The following is a 23,954-nucleotide window of genomic DNA, read 5'->3' on the forward strand; positions in this document are numbered from 1 at the left end:
AGTGTTGTATAATAAAGAAAGACACATTTTCCCACTTCCACTCACATGCAAGCACACAGTCATCAAAGAAAGACAAGTATGGTTCCACTGTTTCCCTTCTCTCAGCTTATCCCTAGTTTCTGAGCCCTCTAGCCCCTTGCCTATAATGTCTATTATAATAAGTGTAAGTAAAAAGTTACTTTAGTTTGTAATAGTTTGCCAAGTTCCTAATTTCTCCCTTGACAAATTTTCATTCAGTGTTTGTTTTTGCACCATTCACCATGAGCCATTTAAATTAACTTCAAACCAGAAGTCTGGTCACGCTCTGTCCATCTTAATTTGACTATACAGCACTTTGCCAGTCATACGCACACATTCTTTCGGGTACGAATTACAGATGATTTAAACAGCTTTTTTATTTCCCATGTGCAATTCTAAATATGCTTAACATAAACAAACCTTTCATAAAAATCTGTTCTGTGATCTCTGTCAGTCGTAGTAACAAGAAATGTCACTCAATTTGAAAAGTAATGAATGTCCCTTACGTTGGCTGTGTGCGGTGGAGACACGGCCGTGATCCCTCCAAGTAGGAAAAGTACTAATGCAATTTCTTCAAATTCTTATAGTGTTTGTTGGCTGACCCCCATGAACCTAAATGAGAAAGAGCCGAATAAAACATCCTATCTGAAGGCTAAACATGAGTTTGTTTGTGTTATAGACTTTAACCACATTAACCCTCGTATCCCTATTTTGGGCATGTCATTATACGAGAAAGAGAAAGGGAAAATGTTGTTGTGAGCTTGTAGATCTGATCATTTTGCTTTTCGTCGCATGCAGATTAAGTGGTTAATTTTGTAATACCACAAACGCTGACCTAAATTTGACATACATTTCCTAATATAAATTTCCCATGAGTAACATGAGCAACCCGGCTCAGTCCAGTTTTTAGAGCACTGGTTCTCAACGTGGGGTCCGGGGAGCCCCATGGGTCCTTGAGGTGGGTCCAGGGGTCCCCAGCTAAATGGTGCTTTGGAACCAAATTGACCCTTAGGGGTCTGTAACCCCCGTTCAATAGTTCAGGTGTAAAGCAGTGGTTCTCAACGTGGGGTCCGGGGACCCTCAGGGGTCCTTGAGGGGATTCCAGGGGGTCCCCAAGTTAAATGATTGATAGTTGGTAACCAAATTGACTCTTATGGGCCTGTAACTTCGACAGTGTACAAAATGGACAAGTGGACCTTGATTCCATTTGTACACTCACAGTTGAATTAACACAGTTTACATTTCACAGTGTAGATTGGGGTCCCAGAGATAAAAAACTATCAAATGGGGGTCTGTGGCCTAATTCATATCAAACTGGGGGTCCTTGAAATGAAAAAGAACCAGGTCTTTAGAGCATTCAATTTGTCATAGACTGAGAAAGTGTAGGCTATACATTTCTCATTTTTCACAATTCAATCACTATTTGAAATGTTCACTCTGTGGTCTTCAGCGGTCCAATTCCTGTGGTAAATCTATTGGCTGCTTGTGAATTCTTTCAATTTTATTTCTTTAGGGTAAGTCTAAACACGGCACTTTACATAGCTCCGGATCAGCCGATTCACATCGCATATGTGATTTCATGGTCATCACAGGTGAATTTAGTTGAATAGGCTGCTGCTGGTGCCCTGTTCATCTCAAAAGGACTGATAGGATAGATTGTACATGTTTAGATAAGAGATGGTGGATAGTAATGGAGTTTGTTTGACTGCTTTTGTCAGCATTGCATTCAGGACACAAGCATCATAAATACACCATACATCCTCTTGTAGAATTCTGGCTCCGGGTGTTGTGAGCCATTTGTCATTCTTTGGAATTGATAAAAAGATTGGTCTCTGGAGAACGTGTTGTTACTGTCATAAAGGGAAGGCCATGTCCGGGTTATTATTTTTCTCATTGCGGCCAGCAATGTGTGGGTTTTCACAGCACTTTAATCTGCTATCCAGCCAGGCACGTGGGACCTGGCCTTGCCCCCTTTTCACCCCCAGTAGACTTCCAGTGGTAAATATCAGCTGTGGCTTCTGTCGCCACAGAGAAATAATATCATCAACATTCAGGGCGATCAGAACAGAACAATACACTGTTCATTCATTCTCAAATGGTGGTCATAACCAAAAAAAGTGAGAGAATTTCCGACACAGTCATGGAAATGCATCAATAATATGAAAAGGCATGTCAGTAAAATGTACCAGCAATCTTATTTATAATTTAATCTACATTAGGAAACTCCTACTGAATGAATGAAATAAAACACATTTCAAAAGGGAGAAGGGGTAGGCAGTGGCACTGATGTTGTTCCCTCCTTCAGCGCTCCTATTCCGACCTATGTAGAGAGTGAAGTACAAAGGTTTTTGGGCAAAGAAAAGCAACAAAATATTTGTGTTATCCTCTGCAAATGTTTATGGGGAGAGGGGCTGGAATTTTAATCAACCAAGAGATTAAATCAAAAGTTACTGCAAAAAAGTGAGACAACAAAATGGCACAAAATGCCACTAAAAGTTATAGGCTGGTACTCATCCTGTTTGTTGTGGTGTACTGGAGATGGACCCCCCCCCCCCCCCCCTCCTATTATACTGACTGACATATATTGTTATTCCTATTTGAGTACAATTTTGTTATTAATCAGTTAGGTCATGTGGTGAGCCCTGTCACAGCTGAAATAGCTTTAATATGGACTACCCCTCTGGGACAAACTTGGTCATTAACTCTAATGCCATTTTCTGCTACAGAACCCATCCACCCTCCTCCCTCTCCTCAGCCCCTTCATTGATTCCCAAATCAAGAGGCAAAGGACTCCCATGACACTCAAACACACTCCGTTCCTCTGCTTTGAAACTAATGGGGCATGCTAAGTCTTCTGTCTGAACTCTGACCCGGCTGCTATGCCTTCACTTGATGATCTCAGCCAACCTGTGGACATGGGGATTCACTTCACCCAGATTGACTGTCTCAAACAATTTGTGCCTTGTTAAGCGTGTGTGTGCGCGCGTGGGCATGTCATGTATGGAAGTGGTGACGGGCGTTTGAAAGAGAAAAGCCACGCGCCCTGTGATGAAGATGAGGGGAGGACAGGTCAGATGGCTAGCTGCATCTTTAACAACAGCCGTTATTGATTTTCAGGTCTCCCTGTGGGAGTGGCAAAACGTCAGATGTACAGCATGAGTTGGTACCACCATTGTGTGTGTGTGTGTGTGTGTGTGTGTGTGTGTGTGTGTGTGTGTGTGTGTGTGTGTGTGTGTGTGTGTGTGTGTGTGTGTGTGTGTGTGTGTGTGTGTGTGTGTGTGTGTGTGTGTGTGTGTGTGTGTGTGTGCACCAGCTTACATGCCAATTTGAGGTGTGTGTACTGGCGTGCGTGCCTATTTTTGTTTGTGTGTGTGTGTCAGGGGGCCATTGAGTGCATTTTTGCTCACCCAGCCAAAAATGCTTTGGAAAGTTGTTATATGAATGTGACCGGATCCTTTCAGATATTTTACATGAATTTGGCCAATGTTTTTATACTGTATGCCCTATATGGTTGATTTACCTAAAACTATCCATTTTACACATACAGGATGACATACCTTACAATAATTTACCATTTAAACCCACGCTTGTGAAATATTTTCATATAATGCATAGAGGAATTCAACAGGATTCTTCTATGGCGTAAGGGAACAAAATACAGTATATACTGTTGGACTATGTACTGTATTAGCCCAACAGAAAGTTTTTGAAGCTTATTTATTAAGAAAGCATACTGTTCTGTTCCTAAAACATAAAGGAATACTGGCAGAAAAAGACTTGCACTCTACAAAAACTTTTAAGGAAGACTCCTTAGACAGAGACTAAGAAAATATTTTTATTTTATTTTAACATGCTCATAAAGTGTTCTGTGTGAGTAAAAAAAACAAAAAAAAACAGAAAATAGCTTGTTGAAATCTACAATTGCTATGTTTTTCCTAATTTTGGCCTGCTACTTATTTTTTGTTACTGCATTTTAGATGAAAATTAGGAGGAATTAGGTTTATATGAGACAGTGCAAAAGTAATGAATTGAAAGATGGAACAAAAGAGGAAAAACATATTGAAATGCTTACTCCTCAGTACCCAGCTATTCACTATTGTGTACTGAAGAGGTTCATGTCTGAAATATCAGCCTCTAGAAAAATGAGAAATACCAACAATATTATATAGAGTGTTGTAAACAAAGCGTAACAAGATTGTCAGAGAAATCCACTAATGCCCGTTGAAGCACAGGGCATTGAATATGTTGCATTTAAGAAAATATTACCATTTAACATGGACTCAGCTGTTGTCTGTTAATTAGATGTCCTTGAGAGATAGAGGTTGCCTTTCATAAACCAACAATAGACCTTTTCAATATATTTCTATGGCTTGGCTATTTAGGCCTACCCCTTCCAGACTGTTCAAGGCAACCAGTGGCCTGTCGTCAGACTACGCGTGCTTGTTTTCATTATTTCACTGTTGGGTTAACCCTATGAAGGCAGTATAGTGTGCTTTTGAATTCTGTGAATCCTCTGCACACACTACACCACGATTCCTTGAGGCAGTGGTTGGTATAGTGTTACTGCTCCTGTAAGTATCATTAAAGGTTATATAGTCACTGTGTGGTCTCTATGCATGAGAAAAGATTAACACTGGTGGCTAGATAGCGCAGTATGTATTCCATTGGTATCAGAGCATGTGGGCTACTAAAGGTTTCTCTCTGTCGGTGTCAGGAATGCTTAACATTAATATTATGACCGAAAGCACATCGTCGCTGTCAGGCAGAACCCTTTAACTCCATAATGCATCTTTATGTTTTCTTTCATAAATTAACGCCCTATTTTATATTTCGTTGTATGTCAGAGTCATGCAAAAGTAGTGAAAATAGCTGATCTACAAGGCAAGCTCATTACATGTTGCGATGGGGTACATACAAGGTTTCCGCCCGACAGTGACAACATTGACTAAGTGTTCGAGTAAGCATGCCCTTTCCCTGTGTAGTGTACATACAGCAATTGGGGAAAACAAACACAAACAAACAAAAAGCTTCTGTGCTCAAGATGATGATTTTCGTCATCATTCAGTTCCAATGATTTTTAAGGTGTTTTTCTGTGATTACTGGGACCCAAAACATTTGTAAGCAACACATTAGTTTGACAAGAACTGTGAGACGGAGAACACATTTGAGCTTATCTGCCAGCTGACACCTGCTTTGAATTAAATATTTATCGCGGGTAAAACTGCGATGATTTGTGAAAACTGCTTGCCCCAACATCTGTGGTGACTGAACGAAACCTTAATATATTATTCACACAAACTCCTTGAATTTAGTAAGGACAACTATTTTTTATAATTTTAAAAAGTGCAAATTCTTGAAGAGTCCGTTGGAGTCGCGGTGCAACTATAAAAAGGACTAACTTTCTACCAGAGGGAGAGAGAGAGAGACTTGACGCAGCAGTCTGTTGTGCATAAGAGGTTTCCCTTCCCTGCATCAGTAGTGCATGGAGCGGGTTAACAGTCCCGCGCCCAGGGAGATGAAAAAGCATAAATTAAAGCTCTCCCTCAAGGAGAAGAGGGGGTGCTGGGTTACGGAGGCATTATCAGCAGCGGGTGAGAAGCACATAGAACCCGGTTTCATCCTCGTCTTCTTTGTTAACACAAAGGGGGGTCACCTCCATATGAAAGGGAATATAATAACACACAGGCCTGCACACAATGGCAGGGCCCACTGATAAATTCTCCCCTAATTCTGCCCCAATATTCATTACTCCAAACTTGGGTGCTGCTTTTGTGTCATGCAGGGGAGAGCCTTCAAGGCTGTGGCAATTTTATTTTATTTTTGCTAAAAATTGCTGTGTGGAATTAAGATTTGTTGATAAAAAATACAAAATAAAACATTGCACGAGAACATGTGTGAATAAAACAGGCAATGCACATACTCACTTGAGAGATGTTTTAATTATATACAAAACAATGTGGCTAATAAAAAAGGGAATTAAGGCAAATGCTCCAAGCCATTTTTGGGAATTTGGCCAAAAGGAAATAAGGTGCTCCACAAGCTCTCTCTCTTTCCCATTCTCTATATCTCTCCCTTTCTGTGCCTCCCTATTTCACACTGTACCTGTGCCTCCCTCTTTCATGCTTTCCCTGTGCCACTTGCTCTCTTTCCCTTTCTCTCTCTCTCCCTCCCTCTTTTACTCTTTCACTGTGCCTCCCTCTTTCACTCTTTCACTGTGCCTCCCTCTTTTACCCTGTGCCTCTCGCTCTTCCCCTTTCTCTCTCTCTCTCTCCCTCCCTCTTTCCCTCACTCTGTCTCTCTCAGCCTCTCTCCCCACCATTAAAAAGCCTGCAACTTCAAGCAGTTTTTTAATCAGCTAAAAAACATATGTGGCTTTGCCACTAAGACAGCTTGCCCAGGCGCTGATAAATGCCTATCACTAATTTGCATACGGTAAAAGCTACCCTTTAATCAGAACCTCTAATCCCTGACGGTATTAATGATTTTTTTCTCCTCGTATAGTATCATGTTTGCTAATTCCAAAGTGATCAGCTTCTTGTATGCGTCTCTTTTTTTGTGCCGGCATAATGGCCGAGTTGAGAACTTCTGTTATCCTACTTTGGCACATAATTAGGACTACAAAGAGGGACAAATCGCTCTGAATGGGACTCACAAAGAACCGCTCCTTTTTTCTACCCCTTCTTTTTTTGCATGGCTCTCGTTACTGTAACAGTTGTGTCACTTCATATATAGCTGGAGAAATATGGGGGGAAATTCAATGCCAAATCTTAGGCACACAACTTGCTTATGGGTTTTGCACAGCCATAGAGAGAAATATCAAAATTTACCATGTAATTAAAACGTCTATCACCCTGCTACTGGTTTAGTGGCTGTATTATTTTTTTCTTTCGCTTCTTAAAGTGGCACTCCAGGCTATAAAACACTCCACTTAATTTAGCCACCAGGCCAGCACCTTGTTAAGTACTTCAATTTGACCCTATTTTCTCATTCTAAACCATAAATACCTCTATAACCTTACTGTAAAGAAGAAGAAGAAATGAACCTAAACAAAATAATATCAGCGTATTACATGTATCATCACAGCACTCATAGCATAAGGGTTAGTTAATTGAACCCCCGGATACAGCACAAATGAAAGCTTAAATGGGACACGGCATGTAGTTTTTGGGTGGTGGTTCTGTGAGCACAAGGAAGAAAAAAAAAATTAGTGAGAGAAAAAAACTGAATGTCAACTAGGTATACACGACAGCTGATTTATACAATTCATTTGGGCCATTACTTTTCATTAAAGATCAAATGAAATGGGTACTTACTTACTAAGAGGCCTTTGGGGAGCTGAATTGCAGAGAAGAAAGAAGATTAAACTTTACATTCAGCCCCAAATTTAATTCAGAAGTAATCAATCGCATAATGGGCCAGCAACTGTAGCCGGGGTGATTGAAATGAAATTACCATATTTTTAATCTTAATTTTCCACACTGTTTATCTGACACTGTCAATATAAAATACAAACAGATAATGAAATAGCATTATATTGACACTACAATCATCTCTCGAGCAGCCCTCTGTGATTAAACCGCTGGAATGTTTGATTACATTTTGTTGGCTGACATTACAAATGACACGGATGCTTCGCTGAGACTTGCTGCCGGCTGGAAAATGAGCCTATCCATCAAGGAGCCCTGGCAGCTTCTCCCTTCCAGTCGATGGCTACTGCCAACGGTCTGGGCACCCTTCTGTCAAGCCGTTTAGCACCCTAGAAGGGAGGGGGGCTGTTAGGGGTGGAAAGAGGTTGAAAAGGAAGGGGGGAGAGACAAGGGGAGTGATTCACGACTCCCTTGCTCTGCTAATGATACAAAGCAAAGAAGTCACAGAGTGGGAGAGAGAAAAATGTCCCGGGCAACATATCGCCTATGCAGGTGTCTCTTGGCGTACCATAAAGGGACCATAAAGCCCTCACAATGCAAGGCCCACAGTCTGCAAATCAACAACTCAGCCATTGCCCTGGATTAGGACTGCACTGCAGCCATCATGCCTTGTCCAATAGTATACCTAAAGCCATGAATAGCCTAATTACTTTTTAAGCGGCTCATCAATTATTGGTTCACTTTTTGGAAATCTGCTGAGAACTTCGGCAGAGACTTTGCTGATAGGAATAGTTTGTAGCATTCACACATCTATTTTATTGTGAATAAATGCAGTACATTTTTACTCTCTTTAAGCACAGAATGTTACAAGACCCAGAAAGGAATGAACCTACTGTAGATATTTTCCATGTACCCGATTCCATACCCTTCAATGAAACATACTGGAAAGTCCAGTATACATTAAAACACACACACACACACACACACACACACACACACACACACACACACACACACACACACACACACACACACACACACACACACACACACACACACACACACTGCACTTGTGCAATCACAATAGTACACATTTTGGATTAAAAGCAAAATATCAAGGCAATTAGGCATGCAGTGCATGACTAAGCATAATATTCAGGCTACCCATTAATACTCACAGTAGAAGCTTTATTATTTCAACATTACTGTATTGGCTACAGTAAACAGAGATTAAATTAAAGATTAAATTGGTTCATTCCGGAGTGTGTGTGGTAAATTCCCATTTGCCATGCAATATTATAGGGTATAGTTTTTATAGGCTGCTTATGAAAAGTGGAACATGGTGAAACATGGTTTACAGTACAGGGTTTTTTAGAAACACAACTGAATTATGTTCTCTAAGAGAGATTTAAAAGATAGTTTTAGCTCAAGACAATGAGACATTCAGTAAGAGACCTACTGTACATATACTGTAGGCACATTATCCAGAAGTTATACATATCATTGCTGTCAAGTGGAAACCTTGTATGTCCAAAACTGTTCCTTTTTTTATCATTTAAAAAATAGTGAAAATTGCTGATGTACAAGCTCACAACGCGTCACATTGCAACGTGTTGTGAGCTTGTAGATCGGCTATTTTCGCTACTTTTGTGCGACAGATGTTTTTTGAAAAAAATAGTTGAAATATGGAGATACAAGGTTTCTGCACTGTATTTTGTATTTAAGATTAGATTAGATGTCTTTATTATCCACAAGGGAAGATTGTTTTGCTCAGGTGAAGAACAATATGAAGATATAATTTCTCACCAGCAGCCATTTAGGATCCCATGAGGTTAAGGCAATAGTCTTATATTTGACTCCACCAGGGCAAAGACAGGGCGGAGATTATGTTTTCACCCCTGGTTGTGTGTGTCTGTCTGTCCTTAGCTAATCTCACAATTGACTTGACCGATCAGCGTCATATTTTCTTATGCACATTGCCAATTAGCCAAGTAATTCAATTTCCAAATATTTTTCAAATCGGTCAGCTAGTACAACTACTGTATGCTATGGAATACGTGTCCACAAGGCTATGGAGTCGAATTAGCCAATAATAATAATAATAATAATAAACTTTATTTGTATAGCACCTTTCATGACATGAAATGCAGCGCAAAGTGCTTTACAGAGCAAGAATACAGTTACAGTTACAACCAATTTAACAATAAAGCAAACAAAAAATAAAATAAAATAAAAGCAAAAGCATAAAACATTAAAATAGGCAATACAGTGAGGACTTAAAAATCAACCAAAGAGTCAGCTAAAAGCAAGAGTGAAGAAATAGGTCTTGAGCTGTGCTTTAAAGCTATCGACAGAGGCTGCCTGTTTTAGGTGTAATGGGAGTTTATTCCACACTGTTGGTCCGTAAAAGCAGAATGCTGCTTCACCGTATTTTTTATATGTCATTTTAGGCACCTCGAGTAGGTCAGCACTTGAAGACCTGAGGGTCCGGTTTGGATCATGTCTCTCTAGGCAGTCATAGAGGTAGGAAGGTGCCAGACCATTTAGAGCTTTATAAACTATTAAAAGAATTTTAATAGTTGCCACAAGCTGCCACAAGCTGTCCATCCAGTGTCTCAGAACTACTACTAGCCAATCACAGCACTCTTGTCCTGCCCCACGCTGAAATGGCAACGCATTAAACTTGACATTACATGCATTTTTCAGGAAAACGCTGAGTAACACAAACATTGCTATGATGTTTATTAACACTAATATTTGTGAAATGTATAAGTTTATAAAGATTGCTATCTGTTTCTTCCACATGGCATCTGTTGACTCACACACATGTACAGTATGTGTGTGCGCATCTGCACACATGGTTAAGTTTGGGCTCATTCCTACGGTGGCAACTTTACATACATTTTCCAACTACAGTATCACTAATGTCCCTATGATGCATGCACATGCACAGAACGGGACACGCAGGGAGAGAGATGGAGAGAGAGAGGCAGTTTGATATTATTGCATCAGATAATGTAAGTATAATTATTGGGGCATGCCTCCTGGTAGAGATTGCGCTACTCTGAGTGCACCTTTCTAGTGAGGATAATAAAATCATGCTTATTATGCAATGTGAATGTAGTGTTAAGGCCAATGCATACTCCGTTCAACGTTGGAAAATCTTCCGGTTCGGAAAGGCTTTCCAAACTATAGTTTGGAGAGTCGGGACATCTGGAGGTGCCCAGGTTTGGAGGAAAAGTTCTGAGACCGCCTTTTCGAAGCTCGGAATGACATCAATTGGTAGTTAATATTACCTCCCTCCCGAAGAAAGTTTGGACGTCGGAAGAAGTATGTATTGCGCATTAGTCTCTACATAATCTGAGTATACAAGAATAAAGAGGGGTTTATTTGACACTTTCTCATCGAGTACAAGCAGCCAAAACACACCTCTACCTTTCACTATGACAGCACAAAACAGAAACACATTATTGAGCTTAGGAAACAGTGACAGATCTGAAAACAAAGAGTGTTTCCTAGTTCAGACCTAGACTCTGCGACGTTTTTTTTGTATCCAGTCTAGAGCGGATATTACCTTACAACAACACACGGCAGAAAGTAGGGTGGATATCGATATAGCCTTTGCTCCTCCAAAATGATTCCCCTCTGCCAGACGTGTCATAATATTATGGCATACCCATGAACCTGCGATGCCGTGCAAATTAGCATAGCCTTAAAATAATAAAATACTATAAATGTGAGTGTACTGTTTTATAGTAGCAACTGGCGAGACCAGGCTACTCGATTCGGCATTCATGTGGGGGAACAATAACATTGCGGTGCCCAACCAGATATATAACTGGATATTAGTTGGGGAATTCTAGAGTAGGTGTGGCCTAGACACCTCACACTAGTGAGGCTAACAAACAGTAGCTGTGTGGAAAGCCTGGTCACACAAGGTACTGTATCGCACAAAAGTTTTGTGACGGGACAAAACCATTTTAACCCCGATTTATACTTTGTTGTACGACGGTGTCACGTGCATAAAATAGCAATAGTTTATTTTTCCAGCCCACAAAACCGTCATAGGACGGAGCATAAATCAAACATTGACGTCCTAGTGGTCTGAATTACCCCATAGCCCTGTACATTATGATTAGGCTGGCAATCTGATGGCATCGTTTCATCAGGATGCTTGTGGAAAAATAACCCAACAATGGCACCGTGTTGAAGCAAAGGACTGGAGTATTTATGAAATCAGTAGCATCAGCAGACCTGAAGGTCAGACTGATAAGACCTAGGATTTCCACCTGAGAATTGCATTGTGCTGTGACCTTGAGGCCCCCTGGAGTCGGATCAAACCAGCGTAACAGCTGCTCCACCACAGGATGGTCAGGTTCAGAGAGAGACGGCACAACTGAGGATCAGCGCTGGGACCTGCAAAGAGAGATGATCAACACACTGTGGAATTATTTAGGTTTGAAAGCTGTAAAACTGTTTATGTAACTTGATGGAGGCCCACGATAACATGACGACTGATGTCATGCTATCTCCGGGATACCTTGAATTGTATTGCCTTATACTCTTCATAGAAGCCTTGAGTAAAAGGGAGGCAACTTTCTCCATTGAGTGCCATTAACCTGAAGATGCACAAAATTAAAAGTGCGCACAATAGTTCATGGAAAGAATCCAAACCGTCAATTTGTAAAATTTGACGGTAAAAATCTATTGGCTCCTTTTCTCTTTAAAGATCATATCATTGACTCTTTTATTTAACAGCACCTCACAAGAAATGGGTAAAATTTAGATAGAAAGATCCACCTGAAATGTTACATGAGTATGATAGTCTGCAATAATGCATCAGGTTATTGTCTCCGCCAGGCCGAAAGGCATGGCAGAGAGTATGTTTTGCTCCCTGTCCGTCCGTCCGTGTGTGTGTGTGTGTGTGTGTGTGTCCATCCGTCTGTGATCAGCTAATCTCCGGCACTGTTGGCATGATCGCAGCGAAACTGTGCGCACACACTCCCTGGATGCCAATTCAGAACCTCTGCCCCAAATTTTTCACATGGGCCTGTTATAGCGCCACCAGGAGGCCGCTTTTTGCAAAACATATTTTTTGACAGTACTCCTACAGATTTTGGCCAAACGTCACGCAAATCGGTACACAGTATCTCTATAGTCATTAAACGAAACGGGTCTTTCAGATTCTTCGTATTCCATCCTGATTGGCTAAGAGTGGCTTCCAAAGTTTACAGGAGTGCTCCGTTTTGAACAAAATGCCTCAAATCATGAACACAGCATGTCATTTCTGTGAAATTTTGCACGCACATTTCCACTAGGCCGAGGAAGAAATGCACTTGACATTTTTCAAATCAGCCTCATGGTGGCGCTATAACAGTCCGATTCTTGTTTTTACCCATAACTGCACCGATCTGTGTAAAACTTCCTAGAGGCCAAGGAAAAACCTTTGCCCTGCATTTTTCACGTCTTTTATAGCGCCACCAGGAGGCCGACTTATGTAAAAAACATTTATGGATATTACTCCTTCAGATTTTATCAACATTTCTCGCAAATCGGTACACATGATCTCTGTAGTCATGTGATCAAGACGGATCTGTTTGATTTTTCATATTCCATCCTGATTGGCTAAGATTGACATGTATTTGGCCGTTTACCCTGATTTGAGGACACACCTCTCTAATGGAACTCACACGTGTCCTTCCCTATATATCTGAAGTTCACTTTTGCTGTTGTCATTCCCTGAAGAAGAGATCTTGTCCGGTCGAAATGTTTTTTTTTATTATAAATAGAATAATGGAATGGAAGGTTCTATTGAGTGTTGTGGCTGCTGGATGAAGGTTTTGAATCTGTTGTAGTGGTCCACTCCACATGGACGTAGAGTCTTCCTCTCTTCTCTACCTCCCCCTCTCACACAGTTGAAGACTAATGACATTTCCTGTTATTCATGATCTTTTGCTATTTTCTTGTTGACTGTTGTTCAGGACATAACATGCTCTGCACTACTGTATATTGGTACTTTCAGATCTGCTCTTATATCTCTGTTCCTATTAACCCATTAAGGCCTGAGTAAAAAAAACAACATGTTGCTATATCAGTGGTGCTCAAACATTTGCATGTCAAGGACCCCCAAAATGATATGTTTGTGTGTGTGTGATTTACTTTATTTAGTAAGATATGAGAACAACAGTACATGGAAGTACAAATTCACAATACAAGGTCTACTAAACTGGAAGGCTCATAAAGCACTAAGCTTGTTTAAAATGAGATCCCCATGCACACAAATCATGATGACATATAGGAGACAGACAGATATACAGTACACACTACTATACAGAACGTCATACAATCAGCTTACAGGTTACTGGTATGAAGGAAAAGAGAATATGTACAAGCAAAAAAAGAGGAAGAGTTCTGGGATGGAGGGGGGGGGCGTTGGTGGGGGTGTGCCGACCCCATCTCAAAATATTTTGTTCCAGGGACCCTCAGAAGCAAAGATTTGAGTTAAAAAAAGTTTGCTTCCAATAATAGATATATTCAAAGATTTGCACAGATTTTCAAGATTTTTCAAAAATAGCAGATAGCAGATACAAGTGCCGAGTGCCAGCCTATGGGCTTGTATATCTGCTGTTTTTGAATAGCCAAAGTGTAAAATAATCGTTAAAGTGGTTACACAGATGCGTTCCCGGTTTTAATGGGTTATGTTTGTGATGCTATGGGGGGGGGGGGACTGCATGGTAAGGTATCAGCGAGCTGTAACACTAAACCTGGGTATAGGCTGAGGCTTCTTTAAATGTTCAATATTCGCTTAGCCATTCAGCGAATATTATGATCGGTTCCCAAATCTGAATGTCCCCCTTGTCTGCCATTCAGCTATACTACTACCCCACTAAAGATACCATAAAAACAAACTGATGGCGAAGACAAATTAATTCTTTGTTGCAGATCTGTGTTTGTCGTTATGTCACTGAAAGGCAATACTTTGTTTGGGGTTATATCTACTGCTATTATTCTGAATGATCATTCAGATATGAACATCTGTGGTGAATTCAATCTAATGTCAATGCTATTTTTACAGTACTTCAAAAAGCCTTTAGTACAGTCATTATACAAAAAATAAAAATAAATACCATGAATGTAACATTAACAAAGGCAGTTTGTATACAGCATGCACTCACAGGGTTGCCAATAACATGTCTCATGAAATACAGTACAAGCATTTGCTTCCTAAATACTTATTGCTTTAAAAATGTAGCAAGGTTGTCCTTCTTTTTAAAAGTTCTATTGGTGAAGTGACGTGACCCTTCAACATTGTGAGGTGTACTTCCAGTGCTTGCTACTGTACGAGCAGACCTAATTCCCAACTTTGATGTTGTCCTTAAGTAAGTCTATTTCTTTCTGGGAGGTAGGACAGGACTATTAATTAAGACTTGTACTGTGCATGACAGAGGTTGAGCAGCACCGCACAACATTTAGGTCAGTATATCACAGTAAAAAGGCCTACACTAATTTAAGACTTTTCTTCCCTCAACCACTTTATACTTTTTAGCATTATACTTTGAGGTGCATGTGAAGGATAGTGAAAATAGTAGATCTACAAGCTCACAATGTGTTGCATTGCAATGTGTTGAGCTTGTAGATCTGCAATAGTCATAAAAAAATACTATATTCCGCCTATAATGACATGCCCAAAATAGGGACGCCAGGTTGAAAATGGATAAAACTAATGGTTAAGGCAAGGAGGAAAGGGGGTTAGCTACTGTAGTAGAGACTGCTGTTGTAGTGACTAGAGAAGATACTAACACCAACCTACATCATTGTCCACTAAAGAAAGTACACTGTGACTGTAGTCCCAAGTTTCCAGAAGGTGGCATACCCGTTCCCTGTTCCTGTTTACTTTCCCATGTAGCTTTGTTTGATTGGCTCTGCAGCAGATTTGAACCGGAAACAATATGTTATATGTTTCTGGTTCAAATCCAGCAGAGCCAGGACCTAATCTAAGCACTCATTTACAGATGTAAAGTGGAAAATGATACACTTAATTATAGGTCTATGTTCAGCACTACTAATGGACAGCGGTCAGAAGTTCACAGAGAGCAGCACCATGGACAGCGCAAGGCAGTCTAAAAGCGTGTGCCATTAATAAGCAATGAATCACAGACAGTACATAAATAGATCAATTTGATCAGAAACACAGCTAATGAGCCAGTGGTGGATATCATGTACACTCATGTTACTCAAGTTGAGCCTTTATCATGATTTGTTTTTACTTAATTTAAACTTTTTGTTTTCAATTTCTGTTTAGTTTTTAATTCATTTTAAAGTGGGTTTGCTAGTTTATTTTAGATCTGCTTTTATCACAATTTCTTATATTTCTGATTGATTTATTTTTATTTTTATTTGGGGAAATATTCTACATTTCAATATAGCAATGCATTGATTCCCCCCCCCCCCCCCCCCCCCACCCCCCTTTGTACTTTTGAATAATTTTGTATTTACTTACATGCCATCACTGTCAGTTGGACACAAAATAATACCCTAGTTCACCTCAGAATACTGGCACTGTGCGCCAGAAACTTAACTGGAACAATACCGATCAGCATAGTGCTGCTAGGGTGAGGCTGCTAGGATTGTTTAATGAGCTACATTCCAATGTAAAGAAATGTGTTGAACAACAGAAGTTGAGTGTTTTCCTGAGAGTAGAGCATTTATTGAGCTATTGAACAAGTATTGTATTCATTTTGAATAGGCTGTTCTGATGGCAGCACAGATGGCAGCACTGATGGCAGCAAGTTAAATTCAATAATGATGGAATATTCATAAGTTACCCCTTTTCTATCAGAATGCAAGAATGTAAAGTTTGCAACAGAGCATTGCATTTCTTTTGCCTATAGCCTTGAACAAACATTTATTTCCCATTCATTTATCTAGGCAATTTTTAAGAGAACGGCTGGAAGAAAATCTGTCCCTTAGGCAACTTGATTCCCTTGAAGCTCTTGACACCCGTTTGACTGTTGCAACCTCCTGATGGTATGAAACCTTTCACCCTCTTCGGCCTGCAGAACGTGCCCACCATCCAAAACTCCCATCGTTTGTGACTTTATGACCCCGTGAAACCTCCCCGTCCGCCGCACCCTTTTGTCCTTTGCGGTCTCAACCCTGAAAACTACTTCACTCCCTGAAACCTCTTCATCTCCTTCCTGCTCTTTGTGAAACTTTTTCATCCTCCAACCCTCCCAGCAATATTTCCTGCCAGTGATCATTCATCCTATCCCCACACTTGGCTGTTAGTCACTGTTTTCAATCTTTTGTGATTTCCTGATTTCATTCAACGTATGAGAACTGTAACAAGTCTCTCACAGAGCCAGAAAGCAGGGAACCAACACATGACAGAATTAAGAAAAAAAAAACTGCTTCTTTGTCAGTGAAAGGAAAGCTACTCTGTGGAGTTCTACAGTGTTTTTTTCCCCAGCTTTATTTAAATGATAATGATAACAGCTATTAAAAAATTAAAAACAAAACCAGAAACTGCCTCCGCATCCCCATGAGCTTTGGCGGCTGCCATTCTACACCGCCTGTGCTTCTGCATGAGCAAATATTTAAGCAGATCCATCATCCCTGTCACAAGATGTTGCTGCTTTGACTGAAATATACAATCTAACTTGGCTTTCTGTGTTGCTTTTGGTATTTCAAAATGAAGGATTGTGTAAATAATACTGAAGCAAGTTAACATAGCTCTCTTTGCCTTCATAACCTGGCTTGTTTTAGGTAATGTTTTGTTCTACGTGTAAAATTGTGATTTATTCTCCGCTCATCATTGGGAAAATAGTCAATTTGAACTCCAGCCATCCTGACAGAATTTTAATGATGAAATTGCCATTGTCATTATTTTAAACACCAGTTCCATTGACCCAGTGACAAGCTAGTTGAGGGACTAGGGTCACTTAGGAATGACGCCACCTGTTGGAGGACAATAAGCCTTTCACACAAAGTGAGACAGACATCCCTGTACTCCCCCCTCATTGTGTCAGGGCGTAACCTTTTCCCCCTTCAAAATACAGCAACTCTTTCCAATTGAGTTGTTGTTGCTGCCATCGCTATTGGCTTTCAATAAGGCACGGGGTTATCAAAGAGTGAAGGAGAAATTGCCTTGGCTCTGCCGTAGCCCTGATTGCACTATCAGAGCCGTCAGGGAGGCTCTTTATAAAGGGAGGGCGCCCGGGGAGAGCGAGGTGGCGGCTGGCGTCGGCCCCCTGATAAATCAGTGCGCGCTGGCAGCCACTGCTTAGTGCAGCCAGGCAGCACCAGAGTGCCGCAGTTCAGGGCCGGTACTTGGCAAGCCCCCGTCTCAAAACAGGGCTGTCTGCACCCGACCGCAGACCTCGCCGCTCCCAGGGCTGATTCTCCACCGCTGCCCTTGTCAAGGTTTGTTTGTTTATCCCTGGTCCCCTCCACCCTGGTCACGCCATATTGTTTCTCACCCTGCCAAATCATTCTGCCCCCTTTTCTGTGTTATTTCACATATTTCCCCCAACTTCATTTATAGTATTTATCAAAACTGTTTGCACTGTTTGGTTTTGAAACGTGTCTCTGTTTATGTAGATGTGCCGTTGTTGTTTTTTATTAAGCTGTTCTTTTATAGAGATGATGACGGCACAGTAGCTAAGCTCAGAAATTAAATGGGTTGCTTTTGTTTCAGGACATTTCTGTGTTTTTATTGTGTTTTTTATTTCTGTGGCATTATTTAGTTTGAACATTCCAAGTGAAAAAAAGAACACTTGTGTAAAGACTTTTTGAGACAAAGGTTTTGAGGTTAATTGTATGGACATATGGATTCATATCTAATGGATCCATTCCACACCTGGCATATTTACGATCAAGGAGATTAAATGTTTCAGTTAAAGCGTAGATGGTGATTGAGATGTAAGGTTAAAAAAAAAGGAGAAGCATCTAACCATCTGGGGAGGAAATTATGCCAGCGTTAACGTTTCTCATAAATTTGTACTCTTCATCGCCAATTGGATGCTCAAGTTTATTACCACCAATAAAATCTTGATTTGTTGTGCCCTCAAGTGTTTTCCTGATAAGGTTGGAGCGTCTTCGTCCCACCGCTGAACTGACAAACCTGCACCTCCCTCTCACTCAGTATGCATCCCCTCACCATGTTCCAATAATTCTGTGATTCCGATAATTCTAATTCTGAAATCAAATGAAATTAAAAGATCACAGCGCCAGGGAGAGGGAAAAGGGGGGAAATAATTTAATTAATGTGGCCTATACCCCACTTCAGGTGCCATGGGTTAATGCAGATGCTCATTGCTGCTGCTTTGAGATTGACATAAGTGTCCAATTACACATACTTAAAAAGGCGTGCATGAGGCCACCATGGCCCCCAGTTAAGTTCAAGTCCTGATTAATTTCACATGTATACTGTCATTTTGCTTCACCGTTCTAATTTCTCCTGCCACTCGGAATCAGCGTAGAGTTGTGCAACAGGACCTTCTCAACTTTTCTAATTAGATGGACATGAATATAGTGGGTCATGTCATTAATAGTGCATTGATGTACATGCAGCACCAGGGACTGTGATTGTGCCTGGAGAGCAACCTATCGGCAATGTCTTGAGCACCAAGGGGCCCTGTTCTCCAAATTCTGTCAGATTAAAGCAAAGCGAAAATATGCATTGCATATCGACTCGATCAGTAATCCTGACTTATGCCGGCATCTGGTCTGATTTGGGGGATTTGATAATTGTCAGTTAATGGATAGAAACCGGGATATGCAATCAGAAGGGGGCCTGTCTACAAATGCACTTGAGAATAGTTTTGTGTGTGTGTGTGTGTGTGTGTGTGTGTGTGTGTGTGTGTGTGTGTGTGTGTGTGTGTGTGTGTGTGTGTGTGTGTGTGTGTGTGTGTGTGTGTGTGTGTGTGTGTGTGTGTGTGTGTGTGTAACTGTGCACAAGTATTTGAAGATCAAAGTCACACTTTGACACAGATACATTTTCTTGCGACATTAGCTGCAAACTGAGGCCGCCCCCTTTTGTCAAAATAACTGCCAACAAGTGAGCCTGATCATAGTCAAAACATCCCACTAAGTGTTCCTCCTTCCTCTAGCCACACACCAGAGGCCTGGGCTCCTCCTGCCCCACAGACGCCCCCCCCCCCCCCCCCCCCCCCCCCCCCCATAACCGGGCCCCTCTCTGCCTGCGCCACAAAGCCAAAGGACGCGTGGGGGCCTTTTGTCTGAACGGTGTGGGGGGCCCGCAGATGTCGTTCCCCGGAGATGCGGCGGAGGTTAATGATCTCACAGCCTGTGCTAAAATAAATAAATCATTTCCAGTCAGGAGTCTGCATAAATCTTCACTCAAACGGCGATTTGCTGGAGCAAAGCACCACCAGTTGCTAATGATTGTGTTTTTTTTTTTCTCATTGATTGCCCGAGGGGATAGGCTATGACACAGATGAGTTCTTTCCCTCACTCTCTCTCTCCTCCCCTTCCCCTCCCTCAACACCTCTCTCTCTCTCTCTCTCTCTCTCTCTCTCTCTCTCTCTCTCTCTCTCTCTCTCTCTCTCTCTCTCTCTCTCTCTCTCTCTCTCTCTCTCTCTCTCTCTCTCTCTCTCTCTCTCTCTCTCTCTCTCTCTGCTGCTATTCTAATTCACTGTGTGTTTTGTCAGGGGACATTAGGTGGTTGACAGGCGTCTGCTTTGGGTGGGGGCTGCATTTGTATTGACGGGGTTAGTTGTTTCTTGTTTCAACAGAGTTGATAGTAACAGACGTGCATGTGTGTGGGGGGTGGGGGTGTCACACACACAAAACAACATGTCACACAACACAGCACAACACAACATTCATTAATATCTTGCGTAATAAATATACGGTAATATAGATTTCTAAGGTTGATTATAGATTTTCTTTTCATTCAAACATGAATATAGAATGCCCTGATTATAGCATAAATAAATATAGATGGAGGCATGTGCTATGGTTTGAACAGTAAAATCTGAGCTTCATACACATAATGGGTTAGGCTGTTACTCTAAATTCAGCATACATTTGTTTATGTATGCAGTTAAAAAGTGCAGTCCACGACACAAGTGCATTTTGAAATACATGCACACATACATATTGGCCTTAGTATTATTGAGTTGGCTTGTGATTCATGTATTTCAGTTGCTTCACTTGTCTAAATGACTTCTATTCCAGAGGGGTTTGGATTAGTGGGATTCTATTGTACTTTAAATTGACATTAATGCATTAACTAATGAGCTGATATCACCACCTGATGATTTCTAACCCCACAGTGGTGTATACACTCCCCAAAATAGATAGGAAATATATTTGTATTCCTAAATCAAAGGCGGTAAGGTAAACACAGCGACAACTGGCACCTGAATAATTATGATGAGTGAATGTCAATAACCAGAGAACAGACACAACCTACCTGGTTTAACATGCAGGCCTCTTAATTAGCATCTAATAGTTCAACCAATAATCAATGACACCATTCAGGGGTAATTAAGCAATAGATAACTGAGAGGATGGATTGCTGATGACGGTTTTTGAGCAATAGCTTATTTAGCTGAATTCAAGAAATATCAAAATTATAGAGAAATAATTTCATTGGTTGTCTTGTGTTTGTGCATTGATAGTCAACATGTTACCACCACATCATTTATTTGAAGGAATAATGGTTAATTTATACTCCGTCGTATGACGTGGTCACATGCCAAAAATAATCGGGGTTAAGAGTATTTTCATCAAGTTAGCAAAAGCGCTTGCCAATCAGCCCCTTTACTGGAGTCCCTTTTTTTGGCAAATTTTCCAACAGATTTCATTTCATTTTTTTGTATTTTTTATTTTTTTTTAAATTGCATTTTTTTAAAACATCTTTTCAAATAATTTCGCTCTTCTTTGTATGAAGTACGTAGGTATATAGGGAAGGGCTTAAAGGGTTAGTAGTGCTAATAGATTTTGTTTTGTTAAATTGTCTTTAAACTGGAATAAACATGTAACCTGCCTGTGTGCATGGGCAATGATGTGAGCTGTGTGTGCCATTAATGTCCTTCTATACAGGTTCAGAGACTAAAGGGAGGTTGGTGTTTTGGAGCTATGGTACAATGCCGTGTCAAAGAAAATGGGTGCCATGGATCTTCATTTCAAGGTGAGAGAGAAGTCAAACGCAATAACAAAGTCTACTGTAGATCAAATCATAAATATATTGACTGGCGAGGTGGTGGTGGTGGTGGTGGGGGGTGGGGTGTGTAGAAAAAAAAAACAGCTCACAAAGTAAATAAATAAAGTCATTACCACAGCTTAGAACAGAGGCGGACGATTTTCCCTTTTATCCCACGACAACAAAAAGGAAAAGGAGACAGAGAAGGAAGGAATAACAGAAAAAAAAGAGAAAGAGAGAAAGAATTGCACAGAAGCTTTTCTTTTCTTTAAAATGCTGCATTAGGTCTTTTCCTGCAGTCAGTTTTCATAGTTCAAAGCTGGCAGTTCAATAAATAGCTGGAACTGGCACATCTCTGTTCTTGCAAAAAGAAATCAATGTTAATCCTATTACCGGCAGTTATCACCTAGCCCAGAAACGGTGGCAAGTAAGAAAAAAGAAAAAAAAAACTGAGATGTCAAAGCAGGAAGGGGAGAGAGAGAGAGAGAGAGAGAGGTGGGGGAAGAGAGAGAAAGAGAGAGAGAGAGAGGGGGGGGGGAGTCACCCTTCATTCACTTTCAAACACAGTTTTGATAATTTACTTCTGTAGAAGAAGGAGGGGGGGATGGGGGTCGGGTAGTGAGCCTCAGTTACCAGAAGGTGTGTGTGTGTGTGTGTGTTTGTATGTGAGCGTGCTCGCTTGTGCGTATACATTGGCTTACCTACACATGCATGCATGGCTGTGTGTGTGTGTGTGCGCGCGCGCGCGTGTGTGTGTGTGTGTGCGTGCGTGTGCGTGTGTGTGTGTGCGTGTGTGTGCGTGTGTGTGCGTACGTGCATGCACGCGCACATGCGTGTGTGTGTGCATGCTTGTCTGTACATATACATTTGCTTACCTGCGATGCCTACATGGCTGTGTGTGTACGTGCGTGTACGTGCGTGCGTGCACGTGAGTCTTTATGCCTGTGGAGAGTGGAGAGGGGGTGTGTGTGTGGGGGGGGAAGGGGTTCCGGGGCTACTGATGTATTCGTACATAATGCTTGGATCAGACCCTGCTGCTGTAAGCAAGATGTTTGAGGCACAAAACATCATTTTTGAGAAATGTTCACAGCGCTTAGCAATCCTCTTCCTGGAGCGCCCTGACATCTGGCCTTTCTCCTGCCTCCCCTTCTCCCACCGCTGCCACTCCATCCTCTTTGCTTCTCAGTTGGGGGGTCGAGGGCTGCTTGTGGGACATATAGTGACAGGAAATTACCGCCGTGCGCTAAATGTGTAGATGCTTTCGTTCTTTCGTAGAATCTTAAAAAGATGTTCTTTTTTATTATCAACGGTATACTTTGTCGTACGTCGAATAGTGGAAATAGCCGATCTGAGAACTCGCTTGCAGATAGGCTATTTCCGCCATTTTTCAAAATTTGGAAACTGTTGGAAAAATGTGTTAACGTTTAGAATTTTCAGACATGCCCAAAATAGGGACACTAGGTTGAAAGGGGTTAAAAGGTTAGGGTTTTTTATCAGTCCGATATCAACCCCAAAAAAAAAAAAATCTAAAGTCAACAAGCCGTTCTGTAGTGTGAATATTTTGTCATCGCCACTAATGCATAGGAAACATCTTAAAAAGCACAGAATGTATAGCACAGAATGTATCGCACATCATAAACCATCAGTAAAAACTATTTGTGTAAACAAAAGGAACATTCTGCAATTGAAATGCTAATATTAATGCCATGTATAAAAAAAGGTGATCACATTGTACTTCAAAGTAATATTTACCCTCTCCAGAATAAAAAAAAAACTCTCACAAAACAAAACACGCTGCCATTGAGAAGTGCGTTTCTCAAAATGAACACACCCAAACCCCTAGATTAGGCCTAATCACTGTCACCAGGAAGCAGAATCAGGTCCTCTCACTGGCGGATTAAGTCTTCTGTTGTTGTTGTCCTCATTGTTACCGCTCAGCAATAATTACAGCCCAATCTCGTCAAAGCCAATTCAACTCTTGGCAGGACTGTGCCCTTTTTTTCTTTCTTTCTTTCTTTCTTTCTTCCACAGACAAGAACCTGAGTTTGTGTACTGCATGAAAGTAAAGATTAGGGCAGTGGTACAGTATACGGCACACACAACGCTGGTATGGGGATACACAGTTGATCATGATGTAGGGGAAAGACTTATTGCTTTCAAACACTCTTGTTCCGAAGGATGACAAAATGCATCTTGCTGACACAGGGTTTCACCTTGACTTGACTGACTTTATATGAATTTATTTTCCTGTGCCGTGTGAATGCAAGTGACCCCATTCCAGCTCGCCCCATTCTATATTCTTATAATAAATTAGATGGCGACGGAGGGGCTTTAACATGTAAAATAGTGGTGACATGCTAAATAATGAGGCAGGCCAGAATTATGTAGCGCTGGTGTGC

Source organism: Gymnoscopelus microlampas (assembly GCF_963454915.1).
Source record: "Gymnoscopelus microlampas genome assembly, chromosome: 9".
NCBI lineage: Eukaryota > Metazoa > Chordata > Actinopteri > Myctophiformes > Myctophidae > Gymnoscopelus > Gymnoscopelus microlampas.